The following is a 22,639-nucleotide window of genomic DNA, read 5'->3' as shown; positions in this document are numbered from 1 at the left end:
TGCAACAATATATAATACTGGAAATCATTTTTCTCCGCCAAATACGATCACATTTTCCTTAGACAGATACCCCTGAAAGCTTTTCGTTGTGGCTAGATTGCCTTGTATTTTACTTTCAATCAACTTAAGTTCATTAAATTTATTCTTTTCAGTGATAAACATACTTCATTCCGTTCATATTCATATATACATTTCGCTATTTTCTAAATATTTTTTTACTCTTTTTTCTGTCCATTTTCATTTGCATCAAAAGAAATACATCTAAATGTTGAAAGCAAAATTCTGTAGAAACATACAATTTGTAATCATACGTACTTTTATTATTAGTTTGCTTTTGAATAAAATATTAATATTTTTTACTTACACAGATTTTCTTGTGCGAAAAGATGCAGAAATAAATATTCGAGATTTTCATTTTCAAATACTTTTGGAACTGATTGCCTCATTGAGGTATCTGGTAACGCAGTTGGATTTGCTTGCATCGGACATTTGAAATAACAAATTATGCCTTGCTCTTTTATGTTCCTACAGTTTTTTTAAGTGTAAAGCAAGTTATTAATTTCATCCCGTAAATACTTTCTAAATTCTGATAGGATATGTTAGATTGTTAAAAAGGCTTTACGTTGATTTTCATACTAATATTTTGCTTTTTAAATTCAAAATGACTTTGAAATTTATGTAAAAGTTATTGAAAGGAATTTCAAGCTCTTCTGTTTAAGCAAATTCAACGGCTTGGACAGCTAGCGGTGTACTAATCTATACTGTGTCAGAGCTGCGCCAGTTGATTTTAAACCTATAAATATTTATATGTATCTTTGTGGAAACATATTATCTTAGTAAAGAAGTCGGGAGGCATGCATTGCTCTCCACTTTTGCTTAAGATTGCTTCATGTAATTTCCCTCTTGAATCTGTTTACATTTTATAGTTTTATTTTTCTGCCTTCGCTATGAGATGTCTCACAAGTAGCCGAGTGGTTGTAAACGAAAGCATTAGTAGCTCCATTCCTAAAATCCTAATGTGACCCTTAATGTGAGCCTCCCTGACAACGAAAACATAATTTCTTTTCGCAGGCATCGTTTGTTTTGCTGTAATTAAGAATTTTAGACTCTTATTCCCAAAGCATATTAAACTAGTAATACACAGAGAAAGAAAATCTTTATTCTGTTTTCGGTAATCGTGTTACAAATACTTTGTCCTCCTTTTTATAATTTTTCCTTGCAGATAAATTTTTCAGCTTAAATTTCAAACGTTTCGGATCGTAAAATGAAATTAGATTAGATTGTTTGAATAGGGCAAAACTATAAGGGTTATATACCTAAGAGGAGGGATATCTTCGTGGAAAACGTTTTAAGCGAAACTGGTCGGTATTCACATAAGACCATGAAAACCAGTTATGCAGCCTGCCCTTTGAACCGTGCTAGGTCGAACTACCAGTGCTCAATGGCTTCATCCCATTAGTCCATTGGTAATGGCCTCGTAAAATTAAAAAAAATATTAGTTTTTGAACAATAAGAACTAAAATTATAATTCAAATGATAAAAATTTCTAACGATAGATTTAATTTTTAAATTATAAACTATATTAATTATTAATTTACTTTAAATTGTGAGTTCGAACTTAGTTATTAAGATCTATTTTAAGCATAACATTTTACTTTTCTGAAATATATTAACTTTACTTACAAATAACACTGTATTTTCTAAACAATTACGCGTTTATACCAGTCGAACTAGTGATTAACACTAATTTGGGTCTGGAAAATGAAGTAACTATTTTCCTTTATTCCTATTTCAGCTAATTTTAAGTTGCTGGAAAGAATTTTTCATTCTTGTAATATGCAATTCAGATTACACTTACAGTTAGAAAAACTGAAAATTTTCAGTAGCTGTAAACTGTACTCAATTTTAATGGTTCAGATTCTGAAGCCTCATCAAAATCAAAGACGAATCACATAAATGCATTTGATATATTTCATCAGAATTATGCGAAAACAAAACCGTACATCAGATGGATGCACAGTTTCCTTTACATTTGTCTCCGCCGAAAATGACAAAATGATGGAAAAGAACTAAAGTCGTCTTATCATCAAAATAACAACGCCAAACTCATTCTTTTCAAAACCTTCTACAACTTTTCTCAAATGAATAATATTTAGATTTGAACGTTCAAAAGACGTAAGACTTAAGGAGGCTAATTAACATAATATTGCCTTAAAACAACGGCTATTCGCCTAATTTTAAGATAAGCGATGCAGTTTAGTATCGAATTCATTACAGACATCACATGCTTTAGAGGCAGAGATGACCTAGCTGAATTATAATGGTCTTGGAATACGGATCTTAAATCCTTAAGAGCTTTCATCTCTAAACTGTTGTCTCAGATTATCTTGACATCCTTGTCAGGTACTTGATATTAAATGCACACCAGAATGGGTCTGCATGCATATTATAAAGTGTATTACGTTGTAACCATAAATCTAATTACAGAATATATATTATGTAAATAACTTAATTATGAATAGATATTTTCGGTAAGGTCTGCATGTAAGCATTAAAATATTATATACTTCTGCTATTGCCTATGTGATTTTCTAAACTATTATGAACTGATAATTAGCACGTAGGTATATTCTAATAGAACATATCGAGCTTGACTATTTTTCAATCATTTGGTAAAAATCAATTTAGTAAAATAGCTTTACTGAAAATAAAATTAAATCTACAGTTAAATAAAAAGTAACAAATATAATAATTACATATCAGAATAGGTTTTTCTGTTTAAATATGATTTCTCAGGAACAGTTGCATTACTTTGAATCTGGTTCAGTCTATTACATAAACGAAACTATCACAGTTTATAACACAGCAAACACTCTGATTGAGTCACTAAATTGTAAGAACTTCCCGAAAATTTCAGTAGAATGAACAAAGGAAGAAATAAGATAACACACTAAAACCAAAAATCGGAAAGTTTGATTCTGTTAGAAAGCAAATGTAAAAATGTGTGTATGTGTATGTGATTATGGCAAAGCCTCGAGGGCTATCTGCCTAAGAGGAGGGATGCCTTCGTGGAGGACTTTCTAAGGGAAACTGGCTCGTATACACGTTACACATGGGGAAAACCACGAAAACGCCCATGCAGCCAGCCCGTTCGCGGGATTCGAGCCTCAGACCGAACTACCAGTGTTCAGCGACTTTACCGCTCGGCCGCTGGTGGGACGAAAATTTAAAAAAAAAAGAATTATTATTATTATTATTATTATTAAATAATAGTAATGATAATAATGATAATAATAATAATAATAATAATAATAATAATAATCTCCACCCTTATCTTTGAGAAAATTGAGCAATTAGAACTTTTGCATTTTAATTACAGACACAGTCCAATTAAACGAAGTTCATTCAGACTTCTAGATAGCTTTTCAAATATCTCTGCAAGAATGCAGTATTTGTATTCAAGTAAAATAGATACTTCACAATGCAGGTTTTAGTTTATGCTTAATGAACATGAAGAAACCTCTGAAGGAAACTGGTTCATATTTACTATACACAGGAAAAAGATCACAAAATCAACTAGTAAGCATGGATATGAATAGTGTAAAATTACTAGTGTTCCAGTGATTTATATTCGGCTACTGGTAGGTACTTGGAACTTGAAATATAAGATTGCGTTTTTTTCTTTTATTTTTTCAACATTAGAAATGAACTGAATTGCTCTCTTTGCAAAATATAATGAAAAGTGTGAGGTTTGCATTCGTAACTGTAGTTTTCGCCTTTCAGTAGATACAACTAGAGCATGTTGACTCGTTGCAAATATTTTTTCTGCAAGAAGTTATAACTAAGATTCAGTTTCTCATATATGATTGAAAGTTTAAGCGAAAGTCGAAAATATTCCGGAATAAATCATTTCAATTTCATTCCGACGGTCTGAGACGGAATCAAAACTGTGACATTCCCGACATTAATCTTCAGAAAATGACATTGCTCATGAAGGAAAAGTCACCTTGCGGAAAGTAGCGAATTGTCTGATTTTGAAGACCACTGACGGGTAATATGAAATCAATATTAGCTGATTTATTGAAATTCTGAGCCTTGCGTTGAAGAGTGCGCAGCGCAAATTCTCTAGCTGTCAATAACCTTTGAGACTAAGGTATATAAGGGACTCTCTCTCTAGAATTTAAATTGGATTTCTCATTAGTGAATGTCGTGTTCTGAGAATTAAATAAATATTTGTTAAACACATTTGATTTTGCCAGAAGTCAGTATAATAAGCAATTCGCTACTTTTAGAATTGATATATGAATAATTGCTCATTATTTTGAAATCGATTTCTAACTTAGTTTTGAGAACTGCACATCTAGTTGTCTGGCTAACAAGTACGCTCTAACCGCATCCGAAGATTACTTGCCGTAAGAGAAGGACTTCTGCTTCAGAGCAGTAAAATATTATGTGAGAATATAAGAATTATTAATAATATAAGACCAATCAAAGAATCTTCAGCGCTATGAATCTAGGCCCGTCTGCCAATGGATCATTTAGTTTCATCTTGAATGCTGTCCGTTGTAAAGACCTAAATTTTGAACTCAGTAAATCAGTCAATAAATATCAATCTCCCGATCAAACTACTGCACATGGCTGAGATTTGTAGCAAACCTGCAATGTCAGTATGTAACCGCGTTTTATAATTTTCCTCAGAGTTCCGTATCTATTGTTCTAAGAACCACATGTGTTGTATAGTATATAGATATCCTGGATAACTATGTATGTGCTCTTTTACGAATATATTTTCGTAAGTTTGCGCTAAAACTATCTCGCTATGATTTCCGCGGGTAAGTTACTGTCTACAACTAGTAATGTCTGAATTCTTGTCTACAACTAGTAATGTCTGAATTCTCATAACATTACATTGTTTTCAACTATATAGTTACAGAAATAATTTGGTATATAGTTCTGAAATTCTGGATAAAAAATATTGAAAAATTTACTATTCTACTATAAATCAATTTAATATGCGGAATTTTTCAAAAAAGTGGCAAATTATTTTTAAGAATATATTATTACGAAATTTGGGAAATGATAAAATATTTACCCATTATCGTTTCTTAATGATTAATAGATACCTACGTATCTTCTTGTCTACCATTTTTAGCAAACAGAAAACTCTGGCCTAACAGTATGCTTTAGGGCCAATAATGTATAAGCATGAAATCAAAACTCATAACATCTTCGCCTGGTTCCATTTGACACCTTAATGCGTTTGTTGATTATCTAACTAAATAAAGAAGATCTGTCCGCTGTCATTAATGATGTAAGCTGGAAGTCATTGTTATAAAATTTATTATTGTATTTTCAATTGATTAAGCGTTAGTTGCCAAATGTGCACAAAAACATCAAATGCGGTAGCTTGCTCATTTCGCGTCAAGAACAGCTGTGCAATGATAATATATAACATTTGATGTGCTTAATTCCGAACTTCTTTGTCATGTTGAATGTGTGCATGCCGATACTGGACAATTCCCTGAGAACTGTTTAAGGAAAACATCGTGCAGTGGCACAAATTCGGCATCCCGCACAAACTTGGTATGCATTAAAGATTATATATATGTGTGTGTGTGTGTTCATTATACATAAAATCATTATTCTTTACATGTATCGTTATGTTTTATGTATCGCTAAGTTGACGCAATCTATTAAGTGCCGATGTTTATATTTGGCGCTAAGTAGTATAGTGCCCTTTTTATATGCTATATCTGTTATTTTTATTTGTCAAAATGCACCTAAATAACGAAGGATCTGTTCCGTGAAATTTACGTCGGAGTGATGGTCGCAAATCTGGAGAGACTTCTTTTATTTTGAATTCCGACGAGAAACGGCCCACCAGCGGCCGAGCGGTAAAGTCGCTGAACACTGGTAGTTCGGTCCGAGGTTCGAATCCTGCAAACGGGCTGACTGCATGGGTGTTTTCGTGGTTTTCCCCATGTGTAACATGTGTACGAGCCAGTTTCCCTTAGAAAGTCCTCCACGAAGGCATCCCTGCCCTCAGGCAGATAGCCCTAGTATGCTTTGCCATAATTAAATACACTACACCAACACCACCGACGAGAAACGATGTTAAATACCAATTAATATAGTTACTTACTCATCTCAGATATCCTTTCGGACACCCACCCTCTTGTTTAAGAGTGTATTTACTGGACACGAGTGCGGTATAAGTAAATCATTGTCTGATGGCAGAATCTTATCACATTACGCAATAAATAGTTTGTTAGACAAAAATCATCTAGGCAACATTCATTGTTTATTACATACTAAACTTTAGATATCGCCTTCGATTAAAATGGGGTTATCCAACAACAAAAATAATAATAAGGTCGTGCCTTAGTTGTGTTTCTTTATGGTGAAGCAGTTTTAACAGTCGGTACTTTGTTTAAAGTTTGACTTTCTGAAAAAGGAAAATATTATTACATATGCATTTCATAAATCGAGAAATACTATAAATACTGAAAATCAAGTTTTACAAGCATCCTACAGAGTTAGATTTGTTTCTAAAGTAATAACAAACTACTAAAAATAATTTGTCGAGAAGTAATTTTATCTAGAGTTTACGCACTAGAGTATACGAAAATTCATAGCACATTTATAACTGTGTAATTTTCGCCCTAAACATGCAATCCTTGATTAAAACAGTTTTGCAAAATATTTTTGTGATAACCCTTTGTTCTGAAATTTTCATTATAGTAAAAAGTCATACAAGATAACAAATAAAATACTCATAACTGTGCTCACAACGAAAAAACGAATGGGACATTTCTGTATCTTCCGTTCTACTGGGCCGAGTGATGAAAATAAAATTGCGTTTTTTATATATCGAAAGCGCGACGTAGGATATATATTAAATTTATATATAATATTATTCTAACATAGGTATTTTGACAAAATCGGACTTTTTCTGAAATAGCATATACTTTTGTTTTCCATATTTCGATTCTACAACTCAAATTATGCCTCTATATTAAATTTTGTAAAATTTGCTGCGAAATTTATGAAGAAATTCAAAACTTTATCTTAACGAATTGTTTTCAGTTTGCGCCAAGCGTAATTCACTTGACGGAATTTTTAATTTATAGTAACCTACTTACTTTCTTTTTTTTTCCATTGGTAAACGCGAGGAAAGGTGGTCCATCGTTCACTCTTTCAAATAATTTTAACGTGGTACATCATTCTTTATTTTAAATAGTTTTAACAAAGTGTTTAAACCACATAGTCGTTATTACCGCTTATATTAAAAACGCCAAATTTCAAAACGCGCCAAGATGAAAATTTACGTACATCTTAGGAAAGTTTGAATAAAAAACTCTAAATTCTTAGAGATATGATTAAAATACATATATTTTAAGATGATGTTAAAAATTTTATAGTTATAATACAAAAATAATTTCGAAAAATTTATAAAAAATACAAATTTTACGAATAAATAATAAAACATGTGAGAATTATATTTAAGCCTAAATTTTGAATTCTGGAAGAAGGAATCAACTAAGTTTAATAAAAAAAGAGATGTTAATAAATATGTATCAAATTCAATTAACACCGAGGAGCTAAAATTTTGAGAGCTAATTTTTAAAAACGTACTCGCGCGATTTTTGCAAAATTTGGCAGTTTGGCATAGTTTGAGTCGTAGAATCGAAATATGTAAAAAAACATTGGCATGTTGTTTCAGACAAAGTCCGAGTTTTTGTCAAAATACCTATGTTAGAATAATATTATATATAAATCTAATATATATCCTAAGTCGCGCTTTCAAGACATGAAAAACGCAAGTTCAATTTCGTCAATCGGCCCAGTAGAACGGAGAGGTATGGAACTGTACCCCAACATCCCCCCCCCTTTTTTTTTTTTTTTGGCACAGTGTTCATGAATGAACAAAGCTATTAGCGAAACCAATGTATCTAACAGGCATATTTTTATTATATTGTTCCGCCCATTACATTTATTAATAAAATTCAAGACACAAAAGTTTTGTTTTTAAAGGCTTACAAATGACCGAGTGACTAAGGTAGCTGAATATGGCGGTTTTAATTGGGTTCCAAATCACGACGAGGCTGGTCATATAGGAAGTTTCATGAATATAATCCTATTTACCTTAAAACGTCCTTCTCGAAAACAACCATTCCCCTTAGCCATTTCGCCCTCATTTAATTTTTTACAATCCAATCCAATTGAATGCTGTTTTTAAATTGCAGCAAACAATTTGTCTCTGCTTTTCGTGATTTCTAAATTTGATAGTTTTCAGTTAAAGGCAAACATAGATATCTTCAGCACCATATTGGCGCATTTTGGCTTATTTCTTTCCCCGTGGCTTTGTTTCAACACTAGGGGAGACAGAAAGCTAGGGAAATGCAACGAAGAACATCCTATAATTTCACGACAAAATCCTCCAAAAACCCACTAATGGATTAAAACAAATCCTAAGTTTCCCCCCTTTCCTTTTGTTGGTCTATTGATTTTTATGATTGCTGCTTCCATTGATTTTTATGATTTCCAATTTTTATTATGTTTGGATGAAATAACAAGAAACTAGCACACATGCCTCTATTATGTAATTATTCCACTCGTCTTTGTGCTGTGATTCATTTAAAAAAACTTTGGTTTACAAAATTAAAATGAAATCCTCGAACCAAAAATAAATGAATCCGTATCATTAACGAAAAGATTGACTATTCCAACAAATTCAGGTTAGCGTTTTAATTTGAAAACTGTTTCATTTTAATCTGTGTTTGTTAAGAACATCTCTCATTTTTTTTTATTCTTGGAAGAAATTAGATCCACATTTCTTCACCTGTTCGTGAATCTCAAATCGCAAAGTCTATTGCAGTACAAAATACAAGTCCAATATAGTAAATATGCCAACCTAACATATGAAATACCAATAACAATGTTGCATAATGTCTATACATTTCTTTAGTGTAAAAATATTTCTTCCACATTGATTGTCATCACTTAAATGTATCACATTTGATTTATTTATACACCAAATGTAGTATTCATGTAATGCACTGCCAAATGCATATATGTGTATATATACAATATAATTTCACTTATTTATAGTATTGATTTATGTTATAAAAGTGTTCATATGTAATACTGTGCTATTCAAAATATCTTGTAACAAAAGAAAATAATATGTACTGAACAACAGGTCTTGTATGCCAATGAAACTGATTTTCGCAGAAATGACGTTCAATTCCGTACGGCAAGAACTAGGACGGATGTCATCTTCGCGGTGTATAGTATTGTATAGTACAAAATACAAGTAATGATTAGACGTGAAATTTGAAAAGCGATGGTCATTAAAACAATTGTCATCAGGAAGGAAACCAAACCTAATTAGCTACACGTAGAATGCCAAAAAAAGAAAGCGCCGAATTTTAGGACACTTAACGGAGAAATATCCTAAATTTAAATGTGTGAAAATAAATTATAGAAAGAAAGTGAGCTATAAGTTGCTACATTGTACAAATAAAAATGAATGTTCATTTTTGCATTAGCTATCTAAAAAATAGATTACTAGCAAAAGATACATTGAAAATCTTAGTTTGATCATAGATGGAAAAACATACCCGCAGGCAAATTGTTCTCTGGTATTTGAACATTGATTAAACTACAGTGTTCAGCATTTTCTAGTTTCATAAATTTTTAAAGTTTTAGAAACAGAACAAATGCATCATCAATAAGCATAATATAAATGTGCAGAAGCAATATACTGGGTACTGGGTAACGAAACAAATTCCTGAAAATCATTAAGGAAATTCTTAGGAATTAAAATAATTTGTTGCATTTAGTTACTACTTATGCATTTGTTGCGTACTTCATTAATTTTCCGCGCATTCCATTACTTTACGTGATTCATTAAATACATATCGCAATACCTAAAATTCATTATAAATTATGCCAAAATTCGAAGTGCTTCGAAGCTTTAAATTCTCAGTTTTTCTCTTTCTACGCATTATTAGCTTCTCTTCTTAATTCAACGGCTAACGAATTTGCTTCGCATATGATGCAAAAAAGAGAAAATTCATTATAAATAGACTCAGTAAATACATTCTTTGTTTAACAAAGAGCTCTGGAATAATTTGATAATCTCGCCAAATTTTTTTATATTTTATTATTATTATTTATTTATTGTATTATTATTATTAAATTTTGATTTTATTATTATTAATAGTTTTTGTTTCTATTATTACCTTTTTGCTCTATTATTATTTATATTGTTTGTCTTATTAAATTTCCGCTTTATTATTATTATTCTTATTTTTTTATTATTTATTATTATTCAATATTTTTTCAATTGTACTTAAATTTACTTCCTCTAACTTAAACTGCAAATTGCTATAAAATATTAGGGATATTAAAACATAGCTGTTTATATAACCTAAAAAATTTAGCTTAAATTTATTTTGTTATATCATTGAAATAAAAACGAAATAGGAAAACCATTAGCTATTTTCATGCTACTTAATGAATAATTCGATATGAATTGTTAATAAATCACCAAAAGTATGCTAAGAAACCATTATTGGCTATTACCTAATTTCCTGCACTCAGGGAAAATTCTTGGATTTAAGCATGGAAATAAATATATTTCAAGATTAATGATGGTCTTTTACCTTTAACTGCACGGAGAAAAGATGTATGACGTTGTAAAAAATTTTGTGGCGTTAGAAGTCTGAAGAAATATCAGAGTTTGGTTATTCAGCTTTCAAAATTAATTAGTCGTTGCTACCAAACCGATTCATTAATTTTTGAAAAAGAAAAAATAAGTTATTCAGCATACGGCAAATGAATTGGTCGTGTTGTTTATTATATCGTATTCACGTTATTGAAAGCATAATTTATCGTTCAAGCTTCTATGTTTTAAAAGGCGTAAACGTTGCCAGAGAAAAGATGAGAGATTTCTTCAAAAGGTCATGCTTCTGCTGCTATTGCGTATTAGACTGATTTTAATTTCATATACAATTTTTGCTATGCATAAGTCCCAATTACTTTTTACAGACATTTATTTTTATATTAAATTTTAACCTATGCATTTTATGTGTTCCTGGAGGAATGCAGACTTTTTTTTATGCTTTATTACGTACTCAGCCCTTGGGCACTACACAGAAAGGGAGGGATGCCCCGTGGAGGTCTTTTTAGGGAAAACTGGCTCGTATCCACGTTACACATGGTGAAAACCACAAAAACGCCCATGCAGCCAGCTCGTTCGCCGGGACTCGAACCTCGGACCGAACTACAAGAGTTCAGCGGCTTTTACCGCTCGACCGCTGGTGGGCCGGAATGCAGATTTAAGACGATCTTCCACATATACTCGCAAGAAAAGATCTTAATACAAGTATTTTAAACGGAGGCTGAAAATATTGACATAAACTACATCCTTATGGGAAAACATGGACGGACACGGCACTCTTAGGGAGATAGAAGAGGTTTTGTTTTGGTTTAGTTGGGTTTGGTTTATTTGGATTATTAGCAGCTTTAGCAGCGATGTATGCTTGACACCAGCTTTTATAGATTGCCGAATTTTCAAAAGCATCTCAAGTTTTACGGATTAAAGTTCATAAAAGATGCATAGTTTGCTTATGATGTCGCAAGTTTTAATGCATAAGCCGCAGATGGTAGAACTGGAGCGATGATGCACAACGCAATCTATACGTTTCCGATACTGTTTTTTTCCGTGAATTACGACTCATATTGATGTTCTCTACCTCATCTCAAAGTCTGTAAGTTGTGTTTGAGACACCGTATATTTAAACGGCTATAAAATTTGTGGTCAAGTGGCTATTCATATTGATGATATTTTCATTAAGAAAACATAAACTAAATTTAATCTGCTTGCCAAAATTTAGTATAATTTCCTCCACTCGAAAATTTGTATATTGCAAACACAGACTATATTCTAGGCCTATTACCTTTTAAGAGTCATTTAGTTTAATGCCTTTAATATTTTGTCGCGTGTGCGAAAAATAACAGGTATAGTCAGTCTGTCGGAGCGAAGAAAGACAGCCGTAATTAAGTAATTTCATTCCGTCCTTAGCGGTTCTAATTGCCTTTCCAGGAAGAAGAGCAACTTACCCCTCGACAAATGTGAAATTATGTGAGGCATGATTACGTCAAGCTTCATTTTTAATTGATAAATAGGAAAATAAATAAATAGGGCAGGTATTGTCAATAATAGGGATGTTATAAAAAGGAGAGCTGTAAGAAGCAGGAGGAAATGTTATTTGAGAAGATACTGTGACGTAGTTTTTGATGTGGAAGAGGAAACGAGAGAAATAAAAGAACGAATAAATGAGCAAAAATTCCTTTATATATATATATTTACGAGAACATGGAAGATTAACTTCCGATAAATTGGCCAGTTTTAATAATGATCAATTGAACTACTGTTCGACACTAGTTTAGTAAGTGACTGAAAATAAATGAGTCAGTCAGTTCCGCATTGAGTAAGTAAGCTATTCAAGAAATGACTGCTTCCTGGAGTGTCTTTGTTAATTCGGGTTTCGATGTTTCAGTTTGCGAGTTGACTGCGTACTTTTCCTCCTGTTGCTTTCACTGACCAACTTTTCGAGCACCATTTGAATTTGAGAAACTTTGGTATTCTTGGAATGCGGTTGCTTTGTTTTACGCCCATGTTTCTGAAATAAAAACTATGATATGTTAAGAATTGGGGAATACATCAAATATTATGATACACACACCTGCTATACTTCAGGACTATTTTGGGTAAGAAATGTTAATTTATTGTCAAGAATATTAAACATTACTCTGCTGAAACTATAGATTACACCCCATTTCTTTTATCTATAGTTTTTATAGAATAAAATACAACTCAGTTGGTCAAGGTTTTCCATATATTTTCCGAATTTGAGTTGTAAAAATTTACTTATCACTTGTAGGTGGTTATTTGTTGCTTGAGATTTTCTAAGAAATTTAAATTACAATGAATACTAGAAATACTATCAATTTTAGTCCAATATAGCGCATTTTAATCTAAAATATTTTAAGATAGAAAGAATAAATAAGAAGAAATTTTTTAAATGATATCTTTGAATTTAAGTTTTTATTTTGTCTGATCTGTCCCATCTAAAATATCGAAAACTGTCTTTTATCCATTAGAACCTGACTTCTGTCTTAAGACTTTAGATTGATAATCAAATGCTAATTAATTCCCTTTTTTTCTCTGCCTCCTTCTTCCCCAATAACAAAGTAAAAAACTGTTAATTTAAGTTACTTGCATTGCTGCAAAATGATGTTTTTAAGCTGACTATTTCATTAATGAAATTAAATTTCGGTGTTAAAATAAAACATTTAAGTATATAATCAGGCATATAAGGAACCTTTAAGTCAATATCAAAGAGTTACAAACAATAAAAAAAAATCACAAAAACATTCTCAATATTATAAATTTCATCCTACATTTTCGAGAAAGCTGTATGCTCAAAATTGTTTGTTGTTTGCTGTTTCCTTATATGGTGATACCTGACACATCTATCCATTTTGAACCTTTTTTTAGATTAATGTAAAAAACTTTGCAAATACTGAACACTGAGGGGAAAGTTTACAAATACAAAACGAAATCTTTATACCGTAGCGAAAATTGTTCCTTTCAGCCGAGGCCGCCATCGCTTAGCGGGTAAGATGTCAGATTTGAAAGCAATAAGACCCGAGTTTCAATCCCATCAAAGCAAGTCACCTAAAAATGGATTTTTCTTAAATTTTCTTTTTATTAATTTATTTTCATTATGTTAAATTTATAGGAGAATGCTCTCTATTTTCCAGAAATATTCATATAAATGGTTACTTATTGAGTTCTAATAATAAAATCTTGAGGCTTGAGTACTTTCCTCTTCATTTATCTTAACATAATTCCTTCACATATGCCACAACGAAAAACGTTTCCACAGAGCAAAATGCCATATGTTAGTAAGATATTCATAATATTGTCATGAGCTATATACAGAATGTACTATGCGTACATTTGATGAGACAAAATACCAATAAGTTTTCTTTCCTAATCATTTCTCAACGCTTATCTCCCAACAGATCTAAATATTTTTTGCTCAAGTTTAGAAAAGAAGTACAAGAGCAATTCTTACTTAGTCAATAAATGTTCTATATCAAAGAAAAAAGTATTTGTAATTACTTTTATAATTTACCGCATGGAACTATTAAATGCAGTCCGCAATTTTCGACAGTGGATATGTGAAGTATATAAATTATGTACCCATAAAACGAACAATTTACTAAATAGATATTTTGCTCTATGAAAACCGTACGCAATGAAAAATTACTAAGAACATTAATTAGACATTTTGCTTTACAGTAACGTAGAGGGAGTTAAATCTTGTATTTCTTCATCATTCTGTCAGCAACGCAGAAAATCTTTTCATAAAATTCTCAGCTTTGTTTTTAGAAAGATTATGACTTCAAACATACGTTTTGAACATTTAATAAAATAAAATTTGTGGTACATATTTTTAATATCCTACATTTATGTAGCAAAAGAATTAGAGACTTGTAAATTAAAACTATGTAAAAAATTAACATATGTGCATTCAAACATCATTCATTAAATATTTTAATTCTAAATATAAAACATTTCGCAAAATACGAACATCAGAAAAGATGAATCATTTTTGTACCACGTTTAATGTACTCATCTTTAATATAATTTCACTGGAAAATGTTATTCAGTAGGCTATAAGTGAACAAAATTAAAGAACTCTTTGTGATCAGTATCAAAATATTATTTTGTTCATGATATTTTTATGAAAATTTTTAATTTACTTTCCTTTGAATGTTTACCGGGGAAACTATTTAAAGCACGTGCAGCCTGCCCATTTTAAAGAAATTGTATTTATTACTAATGCAGATTCAACATTCTTAATCCAAACTGCTCCAAAATCTGAATATTTTTAACGCCAGTATGATGCCTCGTAAAGCTTGCCGTAAGAAGCCTTACAGAAAGCTGTGTAAAAATTGTTATCATTATTATTATTATTATTATTAAAAATTATCATATTATATATTAGCCTTACAGAAAGCTGTACGAGCCTCATAAACTTTCGCTTTACAAATGAAATGAATTCCATTGTCAAATACCTCTCACATAATTACTTATTAATGCCATATTAATTCAGAGTTTAGAGTCAGGATGAAAATAGACAACTATATATTGGTGGCTGATGAAAAAATGATTTTTCTCATTGGTTGCAGCTGAAGAACAAACATCATAGAGTATAATATCTGAAAAAACGTTTGCTTAATAATTCTGAACGTCATATAATGTTGTTTTATCAGTATCTTCCAGATAGATTATAATGTGTAAATAAAATACCAACGAATTTCATATTTAGCCCAAGCCTAACCCACAGGGTACCCCATTATGCATATGCAAATATTCCGAAATCTGAGTGATTTTGGAGCTTTTCTAGTTCTGAATGTTTTTGGTTAAAAATATTCAGCCTGCAGTGATTTTTTAGGGATCAACCATAAGCATTTTTCCAATAAACATTACGGCCTCACGTAAGATACAAACAATGATTTCGAGAATAACCACGGTATCACATCTCGGAAAAGAACAAAAAGAGAAAAAAAATCGCAGATGGTATCAGCTCTGAGATCGACGACTCACAAACATTGAAAATTGGATTATTCTTGGTTTGGGAAACGTAGATTATGAAATGCTGCATTGCAGAAATGAATAACTCCTGGGAAGAGCTTTTTGATTTTACGCCGATAAACAAATGACAGAAAGAAATATGAGAGGAAACATCAATGTAAAAACAAAACAATGTTTTGAGGAACGAAAATAAACATTTCTGTAACATTTTTGGATTTAATAGATTAAGGAATATTGAAAGAGCATATTCATTCAACAAAGTCTTTATTTTCTGTTAGCTTTAAGACCTGAGATCTCCACCATATTAAAAAAAACTGTATCATATTATTGAAAAACAATCTATAAACTAGTGGTGATGTATAAATGACTGTCATATATCTAAGGAATGATATTCTAAAATCTTTGGTGTCATTCGCAGTCGATACTGCATACAAACCATAATCTCCACCTTTACGGTTAGCTTACAGCAACAATAACCACGTTTCCGAACCATTTTTCTCTTGTGTTGTCCTCTTAGAGAAGATTAATACGTGTATTGCCTACTATAGAATTACATAATGAATTTATTACGTTATTCAAAGCTCTTAGCGGTCCGAGGTTCGAATCCCGCGAACGGGCTGGCTGCATGGGCGTTTTCGTGGTTTTCCCCATGTGTAACGTGTATACGAGCCAGTTTCCCTTAGAAAGTCCTCCACGAAGACATCCCTCCTCTTAGGCAGATAGCCCTCGAGGCTTTGCCATAATCACACACACACGCACACTCAAAGCTCTTAGAGTCTGTTAAAGAATACTGTTATAAAAATTATGTACATCAATTTATTAATACTGCTGTACTAATTAATAACATTGCGAATTAACGAGATAAATAACGAATAATAAAGCGAAAAATGTTTGATAAGTATTTGACTTATATTTACGTTTCTAAAATAGTATAAATGAGTAATATTTAAAACTAGAAATAAAGATCTTATGCAGTCAAATAAGAAATTGTTACAACAGAGTTTTTTAACTGCTCGTCCGATAAAATCTGCCTTTCTGATGTCTTATTTAGGTTATGTATTTTCTTTACTAAAGCAGTTTTAAATTCATAACATTAATAAGCCATCTAAATTTTATCATCCGTTGATCATCATTTTAATAAAATTTCAATTCAATAAAGTTTAACCCTGCTTTTAAACTTTATTTTGGGTTTTTTTCCGTTTTTTTAATTTCATTTTTTATTTGTTTATTTTTCACTTTGACTTGAATTTATTAAAAACCATAATCCGAAGTTAATCACTTAAGAGTTATGAAATTTAATATAAGTAACCACACACATATATGCAAAGAACAAACAATAAATAAAAAACGTCTAAACAGCTTGAGAATATGATGAATCACGTAAAACATTTTGTACCATAACCAAAGAATTAAGCCTATATAATAAGCTATTCAACGCTGAAAATAAATAAATTTCATGAATCTGAGCTCTTTCTCTTCCGTTTTCTATAAAAATATGTTTATTATGAACAGTTTTTACTATAACTTCTTCTTTACCTATTCCTTTCGGAATGAAAATTAACTGTGATTATTCAAGTTTTTTTTAGTATTAATTGAAAGTATTCAATCGCAGACTTTGCAGGCGTTGGCCACTATTAAGGTCGGAAGCGGTAGCTCTTTATTATGGAGGAATTAATAGGGCCGCTGTTGCTTTCTATGCAGGGACAGACAAATTGCATCACTACTACATTCTCCGGGATACGAATCTGGGCTCTTCTGGGTTAAAGAATCATTGAAGGGGAAAATGCAGAATCGCCCACTGCTTGGCGCGTTTTTAAGAACTGCACATGCTCGGTATCCATGTACACATCGGCCTATTTTCACTTAAAAAAATTATCCCAGAATTGCACAAAAATGGCATTGTGCACTCCCTCGACTTTATCCCTGTACACATCGACCGACCTATTTTCACTTAAAAAGACAAAGAAAATTGACAAAAATCCAATTTTTCCAACTCTTGTAGAAAGCGCCAAACAAATAAGTGGGCGATTCTGCACTTTAGCCTCTTTGAATTTAAATTGCAATGCTGAAGATACTCAAGAGTTAAATAATTCTAATTCTGAAACTATCAGTTCAATTTCATAGTGTAATGCAAGTTACAAAAGTGTCTATTTACAAACATGTGCAGTAAATTCAAGATTTAGTTCTAAAGTAACGGCTTCTACCCGATAATGGAAGTCAAAAAAGTTTCTGCACTGAACATGTAGCGAATACGCTCACACCTATTCGCCATGAATTACTTTCTGGTTATTCCTTCGGAATGAAATGCGCTTCAGAAAAGAGGTATCCAGTGGTAGAATTTGAAATCAAAGCTAGACATAATACGCAGTACTCAATTAAAATCGAAACTCTCGTTATCCCAAGCATTACTGGCGCCATAATTTCACCTCCGGATAAACAAGTGTCAGAATTCATGACTAGGCATAAATTACCGCTCGCTGACTCATGCTGCGGAGATAAGTATTTAGACGTGGAAATCTTAATAGGATCCGATATATTTTGGAAATTTATCTTAGATAAAAAAATCAAATTAATAAACATTTAGGTGCATACTTTGGATGGGTAATTCAGGTTCGAAATTTGGAAAAGCGGAAGCTTGTTTACAAACAATGCGATAATGAATGACCTAAGAGTTATGGACAATGCGATAGTGAATGACCGAAGAGTGTTTTGGAATTAGATTCAATTGGTATTTCAAAAGAAAACGTAGACTTCTCTGTTAAAGATAAACAAATAATTGATCAATTTGAAAATTCTTTATCCTTTGATAAGGGCAGATATCAAACGAAATTGCTTTGAAAATCTAACCCTAATGAATTAAATAATAATTTTCATATTGCGAAGAAGCGTTTTAAGATTTTGAGAGAGAGAGTGAATAGGGATGTAGAAATGCGTAAGGAATACACAAAATTAATTCAAGATCAACTCGATGACGGAATTGTTGAAGTATATCAAAATAAAGATTTCGAATCAGGCTATTATATGCCCCATAGAACAGTAATGAGACCAGATAAAGAAACTTCTCGTGTTAGAATTGTTGTCGATGCGTCATGCAAAGGAAAAGATTCTAAATCCTTAAATGATCTGTTACAGGTTGGACCTAATTTAAATCCTAACATATTAGATGTTATTCTTAAATTTCGAGAACACGATATCGCTTTTTCCGTTAATATAGAACATGTATTTCTAATGATAAGTATTGCCGAGGAAGATCGCAAGTATTTAAAAATTTTTTGGTTTCAGAATGACAACAGTGAATCGCTCAAAATTATGAACATGACACGTTTACCATTTGGTATTAGTACCAGTCCATTCATTCTAGCAGCCACAATAAAGCACCATATTAAAAAATACATCACTAAATATCCTGAAAGTTATGAAATGTTAAATTCATCTTTATATGTCGATGATTTATATTATGGAACGAGTACAGTAGAAAAGGCATACCAGTTGTCATCTGTTGCAGTTATGATTTTAAAACACGCAAATATGAGAATCTACGTAAATTTAATTCCAATTCTACGGAGTTAAAAGACATGTGGTTAAAAAACGGTTTATCAATGAATGGATTCCTTTGCGTAAGCTAAAATTTTAGGTCTTGATTGGGATACAGAAAATGATATTATTAAACTAGATTTAAAATCTTTAGAATTATCGTCAACTAATTGTGTGTGATATACTAAAAGAACAGTATTACAAGTTACTGCAAAAATTTATGATCCAACAGGATTTATATCACCTTTCGTGATCATAATTAAAATCCTCATACAGCAAATATGGGTAAAGAGTCTTGATTGAGACGAACAGCTCCCAAATTATATTGAAACCGAATTTAAGAAATAGCTTGCAGAAATAATTCATTTACAAGAAATATCGATAGATAGAAAATACTTTCAAAATGTTGATAAGCAAAATAGTGACATTTCAATACACATATTCTGCGATGCAAGTAATTATGCATATGGATGTGTAGCATATTTCAGATATACAAATAAGTTGGGTGAAATCAAAATGAGTTTCATTTTATCAAGGACCAGAGTAACTCCTCTTAAAAGCTTAAAATTACCCCGATTGGAATTGATGGGAGCAGTGACGGCAGCTAGAATTGCAAAATATGTAACTAAATTATTTAATCATATTTGTCAACATATATATTTATGGACAGATTCGCAAATCGTATTACACTGGATCAAAGGATCTTCTAGCAACTGGAAACCTCTTGTTTCTAATAGAGTTGCAGAAATTCAAGCCTTGAGAAATCCCAATAACTGGAAACATTGTAGTGGTAAGAAGATTCCTGCTGATTTATTAACGAGAGGTTTGAGTGTAAATTCTCTGAAGATTTGTTCATTTTGGTGGTTTGGACCAGAATGGTTACAAAACAAACGTATAGACTAGCCAGTTCAACCGACATTTGACGTGGGTAACGATGAACAACTAGAACGCCGTAGTAAGATATCTGTTTATGACATTGTTGTGAAAAGAGATGATCAACTATTGGATATAACAAAATTAAGTAATGTGCTGAAATACCTCAGAATTGTGGGATGGATTAAACGTTTCGTTGCTAAGGCAAGAAAACTGCCTGCTAATAGTGGAACATTAAGTGCTTCTGAAATTCAAGACGCTGAAATATTTTGTGTTTGTAAAGCTCAGATGATGGATTTCTTCACACCTGAAATTAAGGCTCTTCAATCTAACAAGTCAATTGCTCTAAGATCTAATATATTCAGCTTGGCACCGTTTCTTGTGAATATAAAATTCTTCGAATTAAGAGAAGATTAGAAGAAACTGAATATACAGTTGACGAAAACCATCCAGTTCTTCATCCTAAAGATTCCAAATTTACTGAATTAATTGTAAAAAGGGAACATAATAACGTTCTGCATGCCGGAGTTGCAGCAACTTTAGCCAAATTATGACAGAAATTTCGGATTCCTAAAGGCCGTCAGTTGGTAAAGAAAGTCTTAGGAAACTGTTTAATATGTCTAAAATATGCAATAAAACCAGCGAAACAAATTACAGCTCAGTTACCTAAAGATCGAATTGTTGAAACTAAACCTTTTTATGTTACGTGCGTGGATTTCACAGGTCCGGTTTACATCAAGTCTGGAAACGTCATTCAGAAATCATACTACATCGTATTATTTACGTGCGCTGTTACACGAGCGTTACATCTAGAACTCATTTCCAATATGTCTGCAAACAAATTCATTTTGGCTCTCAGACGTTTCATTTCGAGAAGAGGAAACTGTCGCACCTTCTATTCAGATAACGCGAAAACTTTCAAATATGCTTTCAAAGATTTACAGTATTTTTACAGAATAATTAAAGAAGCAGTTTTTCAAAATTTTCTAGCAAATGAAGGTTTGACTTGGAAATTTATCGTCGAACTTGCTCTATGGTGGGGAGCTTTATATGAACGCCTTATGAAAACCACAAAGGAACCGTTGAAAAAGATATTAGGTAAAGCTCAACTAATTTTGAAAAATTTATGACTGTGCTGACAGAGGTTGAAAATATTGTGAATAGATGTCCTTTGACCTACGTTTACAACTATTTACATGAACTTGAACCGCTTGTGCCGGCTGATTTTCTATTGATCGGACATAAAGATGAATATCCATACAACTTTGCTGAGAACCTGAATAGCTCTTCAACAAGAAAGAGTCTAATGAAACGAAAAGAATATCAGACAACACTTATAAAACAGTTTTGGAAAAATCAGTATCTTCTTGAGTTAAGAAATGCTCACTTCTTCGGTACACCCGAAGCCAAGAAAAATCTTAAAATTGGTGATATAGTTTTACTTGAAGGAACAACTAAATCTAAGTTCCTGTGGGATTTAGGTCGAGTAATTCAAGTTTTTAAAGGACGTAATAGTCTTGTAAGATATTGTGAAAAACTAAAAAGGGGACTTTAAGAGAGACCTGTGCTATTTATATACCCCTATGACTGAAAATGAATTAATTTCGCAAATTTTTAATTTTATTTCTTATATTTCATGTTCACTAACATTAATTTTAGTTAATTAGTTTAGTTATTACTAATAATTTTACTGTTTGTAATTCCAATTAATATTTACTTATTGAGTAACATTTGAATTGTATGCTGTTAACTATATTTGTTTATTTTATAGAATTTCATTTTGCTGTTTATGTTTACATCAGTAAATGTACTTGATATGTAAGTTGCTTTCTTACATTTGAATTATTTTGTATGCTGAAATAGTGATAATTTTTGAAAAACTTATCAGGTGGGGGAGTGTTGAAAAACCCCACAAACGATTTTTGTATCGCCGTTAGAGGGCGCTTCTCTTCTGAGAAAAGAATGTTAGTTATAATGAACCATCATTGCAATTCAGGTTGCTTTGTAAATTAAATGATTATTTTTGCAGATTGCTGAAGTATTGGCTTCAATTAGAATTAAGTATGATCAGCTCTCTTAAGGAAGTGAATATAATATAAATGTAATGTTTTTTATGAGGTCCTAACGTATGTAAAAGTCCAAAAATGAAGCTTCTCCAGTTGAGATGATAGCCTTGTAAAAGAAAAGAGAAGTGAAGCCCTGAGCTTCGATGATCAGCTAGCCATGCCTGGGGCAGCTGCAGAAGGACAGGGAGATGGGGAGGACTCAGGATCAGTAAGCCTTGACTTTACCCGCTCGGCTGTGAATCGTCAAGTAATAAGATAAGCAATTTAGACATTTTGAGCAAATCTCAGCATAGGTTCGACAGTCTTAAAAGCAATGCGGATTTCCTCTGTATTATCTTTGGCATATCTTATCTGTTGAGCTCAAATGGAAATATTATTAATTAAATTGAAGACTTTCGGATTTTGAAAAACTTGCATGATCAATTTCAGGAATCTGTTCTTCTTTAGATTTATTTTGCTTTAATGCTTCACTGAATGATTTTTTAAA

General features: G+C 31.8%; 1 protein-coding gene and 1 long non-coding RNA gene across 2 annotated transcripts in view; one reads left to right on the top strand and one right to left on the bottom strand.

Annotated features, from left to right (window-relative positions):
* The window catches only part of LOC118187957 (glycerophosphocholine cholinephosphodiesterase ENPP6-like), a 275,565-nt gene that overhangs the window by 78,464 nt on the left and 174,462 nt on the right, over positions 1-22,639 (bottom strand). The window lies entirely within an intron of this gene.
* Positions 12,363-22,639, top strand: part of LOC146997747 (uncharacterized) — a 102,983-nt gene continuing 92,706 nt past the window's right edge. The window contains exon 1 of the long non-coding RNA XR_015040523.1: positions 12,363-12,780. This is a non-coding gene — a long non-coding RNA (uncharacterized LOC146997747). The remainder of the gene's footprint in view (positions 12,781-22,639) is intronic.

Source organism: Stegodyphus dumicola, chromosome 4 (genome assembly GCF_044657685.1).
Source record: "Stegodyphus dumicola isolate Sdum_Otavi_A_Nest chromosome 4, ASM4465768v1".
Lineage (NCBI taxonomy): Eukaryota > Metazoa > Arthropoda > Arachnida > Araneae > Eresidae > Stegodyphus > Stegodyphus dumicola.
Note: the sequence above shows the minus strand (reverse complement) of the source record. Positions and strands in the feature narration are given on the sequence as shown.